The following is a 13,494-nucleotide window of genomic DNA, read 5'->3' on the forward strand; positions in this document are numbered from 1 at the left end:
CGGATCAATCGATTCGGTTCAAATTTTGGGTATCGAAATATTTTGTCCAGATTCGATTTATGTTCGAAGATGGACCATATAGGTCCACTCCTTCAGGTACCTCCCCCACAAATGTTCAAAAATTGTCGCAAAACTTGTGCGCACGATAACTCTCGAAGGGAATAACCGATTTGGTCCATACTTTGCACATCGTGTAATTTCTACCAAACTTAGATGAGGTTCCAATATGGACTCAATCGGTCCACTCCTTCGGGTACCACCCACACAAAATTTCGGAAAAGTTCAGTTTAGGACCTGGTCTCGAATCGCTTTGATTTTTGTTTACGCAAGTTGTATTCGCTGTATTCTATACGACGCTGTAAGTTTCATTAGGGGCAAGTCCATACTTCCTGAGAAAATAGCCTGAAAGTTACAAAAAACCCTATGACACCGTGTGTAGTGGTTGGAGCGCAAGATAACTCTCAAACGTATCTGCCGATTCGGTCCAAAATTTGGCTTTCGTAATATTTTGTCCAAACTTAGTTCAAGTTCAAAGATGGATTATATCGGTCCACTCCTTCAGGTACCTCCCCCACAAAAATTCGAAAATGTTCGGAAAATTTGTGCGTACGATAACTCTTGATGGGAGACCAGATATAGATCAGGTTCGAATATGGACTATATTTGTCAACTCCATCCCGTACCTCCCACAAAAAATTTTGGATAAGTTCACTTTAAGACCTGCTATTGAATCACTTTGATTTTTGTTTAAGCAACTTACATTCGCTGCCTCAATTACGATGGTAAAAGTTGTTTCAGGGGCAATTCCATACTTCTTGAGAAAACAGCCCGAAGGGTCTAAAAACCCCCTATGGCACCCCCATGGTCTATGTCGGTCCATTCCTTAAAGACCCTTTCCCGCAAAATTTTTGAACTTTAATCCTAATCAACATTTTTGTCGGTTCATACGACCAAAATTTACATAAGTTGTTTGTGAAAAAAGTGTTTCAATTTGGGCAGGCTGAGGATATATCTCTGTCGGCAAAGCCGAGTTATACTTTTTTACTTGTTAGGTTTATTTTTGGTTTTCCCGATTTTGCTTGGAAACTGCAAGTCCTATGTGTCTAGAGGAAATGTAGTAGCTGTGAAAATTCTCTAGAGGACTAACCTTTATGAACTGTTCCTAGGTTTTACCATTTTCGAGATACAGAAATTCAGGTCACATTTTTAGAGTTTTTTTTTTTTTTTGTTAAATTTTCACGATTTGCTTAAAAATCTTATAGCTGTGAAAATTTTCTACAAGATTGGCTTTTGTAATTTTTTCTAGGTTGTACCATTTTCGAGATATGTAAGTTTAAGTTGGGAAATTACAGTCATGACATTGTTTTATACAGTCAGTGAGTTGTCCCAATTTGAACTTCTATATCTCAAAAATGATAACACCTACGATAATATTGTAAAGGACAATCTTGTAGAGACAATCTTGTAGAGAAGTTTCACAGCTACAACATTTTCTTTAATTTCATTTTGATAGTGCTTGCGATTTCCAAGCAAAATTGAGAAACCTAAAAGACCCTGAAAATGTGAACTTTGACCGCTATTTATTTAAAAAGCGCTCCGGCGATTCTTTTTCGTTTTTTGGTTTTTCTCATCTATGAACATTCTAGTTTCAGAATCCGCAAAAACTTCCAAGGTGTAAGCAACTTCCATTTAAATTTGGTTCAACGGCACCATGTTACCACAGACTGATCTATCATGTTACATGTGGTCCAAAAGGTTTCTTTGTCTGCACCCAACACTTGGGGTGCCAGCTGGGAATATAAGGACCTCGTTCCTACACCTCAGCTTGTCGCTGATAGCTGTGGCACTCGCGGATGACCCAAACATGGTGTCAATTGGACCACTAAAATTTTGTGGAAGTTTGTAATCGAAATTCTGCTAACATCGACCATGAAATTCAAATCTGTTCTCACATCTATCGCCCATGTGGTGAACAGAGTGGCGGATATTTGCATATTCCTAGCGTGGAGAAAGGTGGTAATAAGATCAGTCAAATAGGAGTTCAACCATTCACAAATGATGTAAGGGAATGACGTATGGAGGGGCGGAATACAAGAGAGGTAGAGATGAAACACTTCCGGAGATATCACCACACCTTGGGGAACTCCCAGTTTCATTCTACGGGACTTTGACTTCTTGTTCCTAAACTCCACGTCACGGTGCTTCTGAACTAACTTTAAATGTAAGGTGCTTACAACTGGTAAGTTTTTGCGGATTCTGAATCTACCATCTTCATAGTTTGCGATGCATAAGTTTTGCAAATATAGCGATTATAAAACAATACGCTCCCGAAATTCGTCTACAAATATATAGCATTTTGGAACATGGGATATTCCTGAACATTTTCTGAAAATTGCATAAAATTAGGTTCAGTAGTTTTGGAAAAATAATGTATTGAAAAGAGTGGGCGTTGTCATCAGTTTTCAAGATATAACATATTTAAAAGAGTGGGCGTGGTCCGGTATTTTGGCTCCAAATATGTACCTCGGGTACACACAACCCTATTGCCTCCCAATTTGTGCTGAAATCGATATAATCTAGAGTTGGGCAATCTCGTTCAATTGAACGATCCGGATCACTGTCCTCGTTCAAAGGCGAATGAGTAACATCATAAAAACCAACATGTGAAATTAAGTATACGCAGTTTTTTCAAAGAAATTACCGGTGTCCATTGAACGAGATAGTGATCCGGATCTTTCAATTGAACGAGATTGTCCAACTCTAATATAATCATAATTTTGGCTTATACATGTAGCGTTTAAAATAAAGAAAGGCGTGGGGAAGGTACCCCACCTCCTCCGAAATTCATAAAATATACATAACAACGGCAAACATTGAGCTTTTGCTGCAAATTGTTCAGTAGTATTGGAGATATAACATTTAAAAAACAGGCGTGGTCTGGTCTTTAGGCCCCAAAGAAGTACTACATTGTAGATTTATCCGTAAATTTTTAAACCGATACATGCGTAATTTTTGCAAGTATAGTGTTTTTTTTAAATATCGCATAGGGGAGGTACCCGCCCAATCTGGAATTCAATAAAATATGTAGCCTGTTTTCGGGGGCCATCCCTGTACATTCCCTGACAATTTTAGGAAAATCGGATCAGTAGTTTTTGCAAAAAAAAACTTTAAATTGATAATTTAATGAAATGAAAATTGAAAAAAGTTGGTGCGGTAAATTTTTGTTTCCATAAAAACCTAAGTTGGGTTTTGACGGCATTTGATTTTATTCATAAATTTTTATTCATAACATGGCAAAGAGAAATTCAGGAAAATGTGCATCCTTTTTTCACCCGGGGCCATATCTGTACATTCCCTGAAAATCTCTGGAAAATCGGTTCAGTAATTTTGTTGATGTAACATATTTTTAAAAGTGGGCGTGGTCAAGTCTTTGGGTCCTAAAAAAGTATGTATGTGGGTAGGAGACACAACCACAATTGTTTCACAAATTAATTTCCAAACCGATACATTCATAATTATTTTAAATATAGAATTTTTAAAAAATAGGGTATAGGGGAAGTTCCCCGCCATCTCCGAAATTCAACAACATTTGTGGCCCATTTTAACAGCGGGCCATCCCTGTACATTCCCTAACAATTTGAGAAAAATCGGTTCAGCAGTTTTTGTAGAAAATATAAAAAATGAAAATAGAAAAAAGTGGGCGTGGTCAAATTTTCTTTGCATATGCACGGGTTATGGCGAACATTTCACAAAAAGAATTATCCAAATCGGGCCAGCCGTTCTTAACTGATACCATTACCAACGAACGACATTTGATTTTTGTTTATAAAGATTTTGCAAAATACTTAAGAAGAATGTTATAAATATGATTAACTATGGCAACTATGTCCTTCTGCAACAATGTTTCCAACTTTTGGAAATCCGGTCCAGGGTAATATAAAGACATTTTTTGTTTCTACGCCGTAAAAATCGCAAGTTTCGTTTTATATTTGGCATAAAATGTATTAATGTTTTAGAATACGGGTTCGAAAATCATTTTATGTCGAAATCTGTGAGAAACTATGAGTCACAATCAAGATATTCAAGTCTTCATACTGTCTGCGTACGACTGAAATTCTACGCTTACCACGAACGAGAGTAATGGCTTACAAAATTGCAAAATCATGGTTTTTACTTCCAGATAATATAATTTCTTTAACGAATGGTTAAAAATTAATACAAAAATTTCAAAGGAATGGAATAAATAGCCCAGTAATGAACGTGGGGCAAACTATTGAATCTATCAATATATATAAAAATGGTGTAAAAAATGTATAGTAATTCATAAAATGAGAACGGCTAGGCCGATTTCTGTAAAATTTTTTTGTCAGTTATTCGCATTTTCGAGGAGAAGGTCTTTACGGAAGAAAATTTTGGAAAATCCCTCTGGAAATGTCGGAAAATTGAAAAAATCGAAAATTGAGTTTTTGTATGAAATGTTATTCCTTAATAGCGAGACGAAGTTCGCCGGGTCCGCTAGTATAATAATAATTGTTCCACAAACATCCCAGATGGGACAAGGGAGACATCTCTCATATCAATGAGTGCACCCCGATTCATACTAGCTCAATGATATGGGACCTACTGTTTATCGCCGAGTCCGAACGGCGTGTCTTAAGAAACCACTTGTAGAGAAGTTTCACACGGCTGAAATACTCAAGAAATGTCGCCAACATTACTGAGGGGTATTTTGCCACCGTTGAAAATTGTTTGATGTTGCTTGGTCGGGGAATCGAACCCACGACCTTCAGCGTGCAAGGCGGGTGTGCATACCATTGCACCACGATGGCACCGGTAACCTATTGAAGAAATGTCTTATGAGGAAGTTTTCGTCCTTAATAATCTATTATTCCTCGTTATTTCCGATATGTCTTGACGTAACATGATTTTCGAAACTGTATTCTAGAAATACAATAAATTTTAGACCAAATATAGAACGAAACTTGCGACTTGTACGACGTAGAAACCAAAAATGTCTTTACCTTTCCTTAGCCCGGATTATGTTTCGTTGCATTTCCAAACGCTGGCAACATTTATTTGCATATGAGACCTCGAATGTTGTTGCAAAAGGACTGCTAGTAACTATTTTCGTAAAAAAATCGGGAATATTTCGAATGTTTGTCCGAATTTTATTTATGCAATAAAAATATCGTTATTTTTAAATTTTTCTACAGAACATGCATTCTAAAAGACGAAAAGAACAAAAAACATAGTGGAATTTCGCTTAAAAATCCTTACATACCACAATTATATAGTGCTTCTAGGTGTACGAATACGAACTTTGCCACCCACATAGGCGCCATCTGTACCTAAATGACGGAATAAATTATAAATTCATGTTGATATTTTTAAATCATTCCTCTTCATAGTAATTTCCATCAATTGTTTCATTTGTTGTATACAAAATGTTGAATAAATAACGATTTTATTCAGCTTTGCCTGCGCTTACGAATATTAACTTTGCAAAATGTATGTATTTTTCTATGACAACCACATAAATGCTATTATAACGTTCCAAGTTATGTTATTTAACACCCATAATAGATTTTACTTCACACGAGTCTGTAATGACACGTTATTTGCTATTAACAAATTTGATTTAATTAGTTTCAAATAAACTGTAAATTAAATATAAACCTGCTGTAGCACGTGTACATCTTGTTTATATATCATTGGCTAAATTCGAAAAAAGGCATCAATAAATAAACAGTAGCTCCCATATCATTGAGCTAATATGTCACAAATTTTTCGTTATAGTAATTTCAGTTTTTTTAGAAATTGGGGATAGGAAAGAGTAAAGAGGAGTTTTTCCTTCCCCGCTTTTCCCAAAGACTCAATTCACTTTAACGAAAAATTTGCACGTGTGACATCCAACTATAAAAACTATTGTAAATTTACACAAATTAAATGTAATTACCAATTCCCTATGTATCTACAGATGTTTGTCACACTGACATAATGTCGATATTACATTTTTAGACGATCATTAAAAATGATAATTAGACAAATAGTTAATTAAAATCAACTTGTTTTAGATGTTATTTTTTTTTTTAAAGCTATCCTCCGATTTCTATAAGGAAAAAATTGAAATAATTATCTTATAGCTACTTCAAACACTAATAAATGATTTATTGATGCCATATTTCGAATTTAGCCAATGAGATACATATAAACAAGATATCCACGTGCTACAACATATATTTAATTTACAGTTTATTTGAAACTAACTAATAACAAATAACGTGTAATTACAGACTCGTGTGAAATAAATTATTATGGCATAGACTAATGCCTGATTTAGACTATGCTGGATTTAGCAAATCCAGTGGATTTAAGTTGTCATTTTCATACAACATATATCAAATAAAACCAGATAATTGTATTCCAGCGTAGTCTAAATGGACTTTAATGAATGTATAGACATAGAAATTGTAATGTGTTTGTGTTTTGTAAGTGTCTAATTGTGTGAGAGAATTTTACTGAGAGGATTTCTTGGCCTAGAGCACAGTCTATACAGTCGGACACTATGCCCACCTGATTGTTATGTTTGTTGCCAAAACATTATTGTGATTTAAAATACAAAGAAACTCAAATTTACAATAGATGTGTTCGTTTACTCAACAATTTGTACAAATTTGTACAAGTTCAGTAACTTCTTGTAATCGACTAAGGTCTTTTGCATTGTACTGTAGAGTAAACGAACACCATCCAGTAACAATTTGTACAAATTTTGAGTAAACGAACACACATAATAATGTAACATCTATTATGTTTGTTGTCAAAAGTTGTTAACAGATTTCTGACCTACTATTGGCCTTGGTCTATAGTATATTTAGACTCTATACATTTATTAGTCTAATACCCTAGACAGACGGCAGAGTTAATTTGCATTAATAACTGTATTTAATTTTGGCCTGACAGACGACAGTTTCTGCATTTACGAAACAGCTGATTGCTGTTTTGTTGTTGTTTGCAATGTATTTTTTGTTTTCCTTGTGTCTCAGACAGTGATGGAAAATTAAAAATTTCAAAAAGTACTAAAATGGTACTTTTTTCATCGAAAAGGTACTTTTTTATTATATTTTTAAGAAAAAAATAAAATATTTTTATTCAGTATAAAACAACAACAAATCTATGAAATATGAACAATGTTGCAAATATTTTAGATAGAGCTTTTTAATTTGGTACAGGAGTCTCAATTATTCCTAGTATGTTTGGTATTGAGAATGGGTTCAATCGGTCCACATTTTGATATGATACCACGGTACCTCCCGATTTTCGGTATTTTGAAGGTTTGAGCAGGTCCATTTTCTGATATAGCCTCATAGAACGGTACAACCTGGTACGAACGGTACCAAAACATGTTTTGGAGTCCGATGTTTGCTTTGTTTTACGACAGTAATCAAAACGATAGTCGGACTATCGATAGTTTCTCAGTACTAATATGCCCCCACAGAAGAGGTATTGCTGGTTCTCAGATTGGAAGGTGTTACGATACGGCTCGATGTGAACACTTTTAAATGATAAGTCTACTATACTGACTGTAACATCGTATTTCGGATTCTCATCGGGTGGAAGAGCCCCACGAGGAAAATAATCAATATATGTATGCCAATATTTTGGTGTATTCCCAATATAAAGGTACATCATCCAGATTTTTAAAATTTCTAGCAATTTGCATACATATATAAACATGTCAATCCTGGATGTTGTTATCGAAAAAATAGTAAAAATGTGTAGATTCTTGTAGTTCTGGAACATACCAAAAGTGTGAATTTTGCATTTTAAGTTTCACATAAAATTTGTCAATTTGGCACAGAGTATGTGTAATGGTACTGAATTGGCTGCGGGGGTACTTCGGAACTTTTTATAATGAAATGGTACTGAAAAAAGTACTATTGTACTGAATTTTCCATCCCTGGTCTCAGAGCATGAATACGCTCTCTCCTCCATATGAATATGGGCTCTCTTCTACGGCATTGCCATATTGAAATACCTAAATGCCTTTTAAATGCAGCTCGATTTTGTGCATTAAGAATGTGGATAATGCACGAATTAATTTGAATTAAGGCAGTTAATGCAAATTAACGCTGCCGTCTGTCTAGGGTATATGATTGTGGGTGTTAAATAACATAACTTGGAATGTTATAATAACATTTCTGTGGTTGTCATAGAAAAATACATACAGTATTCAAAGTTCATATTCGTACACGCCTCAAAACTGAATAAAATCGTTATTTATTCAACATTTCTTATGCAAATATGAAACAGTTGATGGGAATTACTATGAAGAGAATTGATTTAAAAATATCAACATGCATTTCTAATTTATTCCGTCATTTAGGAATAGATGGCGCCTATGTACTTATTCGTACATCTAGAAGCACTATATACCCAGCAAAATGTTCGATGCCGAAGATGCTATTCAAGTATGGGTGCAAGTGAAATGGAATGTAATTTTTCCAGCATCTTCACTCATTCTTTTTACAAGAGCGTGACCCCCAAAAGATGCAATTCATTTTCAGATCTTAAGCATGTCATCTTTACTAACTCGAAGGAATGGCATATTCAACAATTCTTTGGCATACCATCTATACCAATCCTTTGGCATGCCATCTTAACCAATTCCCAAGAATAGCATTTTCACTAATCTTTGGCATGTCATTTTCACCAAACCTTTGGCATGTAATTTTCACGTCTTGTTCGGAAAATGGAAAATGATGTATTGAAATATGATTTTCATGTTTTTTACATCTATAATTGCAGTTTCAGAAGAGATTTTCTTCACTCTACCGGGCTTGGACTTCTTGATCCTAAATTCTACGTACTACTGTCATCCACACTTATAATTTATTATCCAACGTTTCAAACTTGGACGGTGCGTAGTCTGCTCGATGACCTCAAACAACATGGGGTGCTTGACAATATCAAAGGGTTTTGCTAAAACAAGTGCCAATATCACTGTTCTATCGCACGGCTTGCTCTGAGTGAGTCCTCGGCTAATATGTGTGGAGTTGTTGTGCTGTTTACGGATTATTTCTGTTGCTGGCAGAACTAAAGCCACAAGGGTCCTTGCTACGGGCGACAAAAGCGAAATCGGTTTGTAAGATTCACCTTCGCTGGCATCCTTGCCAGGCTTCAGTAGCTGGCCTATTTTCCAGACTTCGGGAACGATGTATTTGACAAGCGACAGGTTGTAAACTTAAGTAAGAAACTTGACTTCCGACCGTCCCTGCTGTTGCAGCCTAAACACCACCGCTGCTCGCAACAGAGTTTACTTCCTCCGCAACAGGTTTTGATTCATCTTACAAAATGTTGTTACTTCCCATCAGTGCAGTGCAGATGCAAATGGACTCCAACTGCAGATAACTATTTCGTGAATTTTATTTTACAAAATTTTGGAAATATGTACTCTTTTTGTAGGGATCTACAAATCGACTTGTAGAGCAGGGTTCTCTAGAGCAGGCAAGGAAACTTTTATAATTGGTCTGTTCCTTTACTTTTAAAAATGGTAATTGTTGCAAAAATGGTAAAAGTGGTGAACTGCTCTCATATAAATTGTATGCTTTTAAAAGTAAAGGCACGTAAAGGAACACGACTAATACCAAAGAGTGCAGTCCGACTCTACTTTTAGCTCAATGATTGGGACTTCCTAGCATAATAAATCTTACATGTACTATGTACATATTTAGATAAATAAAAGAATATATACATGTGTTAAATAAAATAAAAACACAAAATTCACCTCTGTTGGATCGATGGAATGGGTTCAAATGCTAAGGAAAAGATCGGATCTATCACGACTTCCTTTGAATTGGTTCAAATGCAGATGAAACGATCGGATATTTCACGACTTCCTTTGAATGGATTCAAATGCTGATGAAAAGATCGGATCTTTCACGACTTCATTTGAACTAATGCAAAAGATCCAGTGAAATCATGGCATCTCATGGAACCACTTCCATAAAATTTTGCTGGGATAATTGTGGTATTTAAGGATTTTTTAAGCGAAATTCCAACAATTTTTGTTCTTTTCGTCTTTTAGAATGCGTGTTTGTACACGCAGAAAAATATATGTTAGAATTATGTTTGGATCCAAACAAATATTTGTTTGGGACTGATTGCAAACAAATATATATGCTTGGATCCAAACATAATTTGTTTGTGTCCAAACATTTGTTTGCAAAATGTTTGCAACATTTTGTAACATATCTCAATTTTATATGTTTGGGTACCAACATATTTTTTTATGGTAGAACATATTTTTTATGGGTGGAGAGGATTTTTGTCAAAGGGAATAACAACAGGGCTCTCCCAGCTGCGGAATGCTGGTTTATAATAAAGAGCTGTGTGCATGGTGTAATAGGAGACGCAGAAGTTTTGTAATGTGTATGCGTAAAACACGTGTGTTTCGTGCTTTGTTGTTGTTAACCAACGTAGCAAGCGAAGAGGAAAAGAAAAAAAATGGTATTAATTATATTGGTCTTTTTTCTTCAGTTTTCTAGAGACAATCGTTGAGTAAAGACGGTAAAGTGATTGAATAAATCAGTGTTTTATCTTTTCTTAAAGAAATTGTGCTTTTTAGTAAATTAAATGTCCAATACATTTTATAATTGAATCAAAAAGGTGAATGGAAATATTTTACTGGGCAAGGAAGAAATCGCATTTAATATTGGTAATAACATCAATACAATTTACATACATATATATGTAAATTTGAAATATGGATGTACACATATAGCCAAAATAATAAGTACAAACATTAGAATGCATATTTTTCGTTCAATGATATTAAGAAATCACAATAATATGCGCTTTTGGGAATGCAATTCATTCAAATTTTTCAAAGACGATTAAATAAATATGTCAATAATGTGGTGAAATCCGGTATGCGAGAATAAACTGTTGGTGTAGACTGTTTTTACGTGTTGTAAAAGATATGATGCAAAATACCACTGAAACAACATGAAGTAAGCATTTTAAAGTTTCAGAATATTCTGAAGAATTGCTGAGAACTTTATTTGGAAGATTTTCGCAAAAGGTTACATGGTTCAATGCCCAATAGTTTGCCTGATACTGACCAGAATTTCAGCAATTATGTATAAATTTTTATATGTTATCGATTTTGATGCCCTAGATGGGGTTTTTCTTATGTCGTCTGTTCAAAAAATAAGTTCTACTAGTTTAGGGCTATAATATAGCCAAAGACAGCAAGGCCAAATTCCTAATCGTTTCTAAGATAAAGGCCCTATAAATGCAAAAAACTTTAATTTTAGCCCGGTCTAGATGAGGCCATAAAATCCGCACTGGATCTGAAACAGGACAAACCCCTACTAGGGTTTTTGTAGTCTCAATATGTACTTTCAACAAGTAAAAAAGTATCAGTTGGCTTTGCCGACAGAGATATACCCTCAGACCTTTCAAGAGATATAGTGCACAGCATTTTAGTGACATTCTTTTTTAAATATTGGGCGGAAGTATTGGAAGTTGTGGACCGGTATCTTCAAACTGAAACTAAGTTTGGACAAAATATGACAAAGGCCACTACATATGGTGCCATAGGTGTTTTTTTTTCACACCTTTTGAGCTGTTTTCTCAAGAAGTATGGATTTGCGCCAGAAAAACGTTTACCGTCGTAATGAGGCAAGTTGCTTCAACAAAAATCGAAGTGATCCGAGAGCAGGTCTTAAAGTGAACATATCCATATTCGAACCTGATTTATCTATATCTGGAGATATATTAGGACGTGCAAAGTATGAACCAAATCGGTCACTCCCTTCAAGAGTTATCGTGCGCACAATGTTTCCGAACATTTTTGAACTTTTGTGGGGGAGGTACCTGAAGGAGTGGACCGATATGGGTCATCCTTGAACTTAAACTAAGTTTGGACAAATTATTACAAATGCCAAATTTTGGACCGAATCGGCAGGTCCGTTCGAGAGTTATAATGCGCTCCAACCACTACACATGGTGTTATAGGGGTTTTTTGCAGGTTGTTTTCTCAGGAGGTATGGACTTGCCCCTGATGAAACTTGTACCGTCATATGGAGGACAGTGATTGCATGTTGTTACAACAAAAATCAAAGCGATTCGAGAGCAGGTCCTAAACTGAACTTTCCCGAAATTTTGTGTGGGAGGTACCCGAAGGAGTGGACCGATTGAGTTCATATTGCAACCTAATCTAAGTCTGGTAGAAATTTCACGATGTGCAAAATTGGACCAAATAGGTTAATGCCTTCAAGAGTTATCGTGCGCACAAATTTTCCGAACATTTTCGAACTTTTGTGGTGGAGGTACCGGAAGGAGTTGACCGATATAACCCATCTTCGAACTTAATATAAGTTTGGACAAAATATTACGAAAGCCAGACAGACGGACGGACATGGGTAAATCAACTCCAAATTGTCTGAAACTGATTTCGTCCAAACATACTTGGGGTCTAAAGCCATTATTTCGATGAGGCACATTTTGCCCGTATGAAAGTGTATATACCCTCGTTAGCATAAATGCTGAAGGTATAAAAAGGCATACTACAAGTTGTTTGCATTTTCAGCATTGCATAGTGTTATTATATGTTGCATTTATAATTAAAATATTTAAAAATTGTATATGCGAATTTTATAACCAACCACTTTGTTTTTTTTCGACAACAAACTAAAATGAAAACATACATAAGGTGGTTGTTGTGCGAAGGGAAATTTGTTTCCGACATTTCGCACCGAATTCGTACCGAAATATGGAGAAAAACATTGGTATATTCGAAGAGAAATTTACTTCCGACATTCTCTCCGAAATCGGAACGAAATCAGAACGAATTCCCCTACGAAAAATCTAATATAAATCGGAACGAAATCTGAACGTTTTCGCTTCCGAAATTGTTCGGATGTATTGGACATCTGACATTTGGTTTGCTGGAATCTGAAATTTGTCAATGTAGGTTCACGTCTTCATATAGTCCCCATAGAACGGTACCTCCCGATTTTTGGAATTTTTTTTAAGGTTATGTCATCAATATCTCACCGAAATGACTGAAATTTGATATTTTGTCTTCGTTGGGGGTATAAAACTTTCCACCTGAAATTTCGCGGTATAGGTCCACGTATTCGTATAGCCCCCATAAAACGGTACCTACGGATTTGTGGCATTTTGAATGTTGTGGCCTCAATATCCCGCCAAAACGGCTGAAATTTGGTATTAAGTCTTCCTTGGGGGTATACAACTTTCCACCTGAAATTTTGCGGTATAGGTCCACGTCCTCATATAGCCCCCATAGAACGGTACCTACGGATTTATGGCATTTTGAAGGTTGTGGTCTCAATATCCCTCCGCAATGGCTGAAATTTGGTATTACATCTTCCTTGGGGGTAAAAAACTTTCCACGTTCGATCTTAATAGATCGACAATTAAATTTTACAGTCGCAGACTAAAATTACAAATTTATCTTATGATTTAACA

General features: G+C 35.5%; 1 protein-coding gene across 1 annotated transcript in view; it reads left to right on the forward strand.

The window, feature by feature from the left end:
- Window positions 1-13,494, forward strand: part of t (C45 family peptidase tan) — a 98,717-nt gene that overhangs the window by 24,783 nt on the left and 60,440 nt on the right. The window lies entirely within an intron of this gene.

This window comes from Musca autumnalis, unplaced genomic scaffold (genome assembly GCF_047663935.1).
Source record: "Musca autumnalis isolate F117 unplaced genomic scaffold, ASM4766393v1 scaffold_3, whole genome shotgun sequence".
NCBI classification, from domain to species: Eukaryota; Metazoa; Arthropoda; class Insecta; order Diptera; family Muscidae; genus Musca; species Musca autumnalis.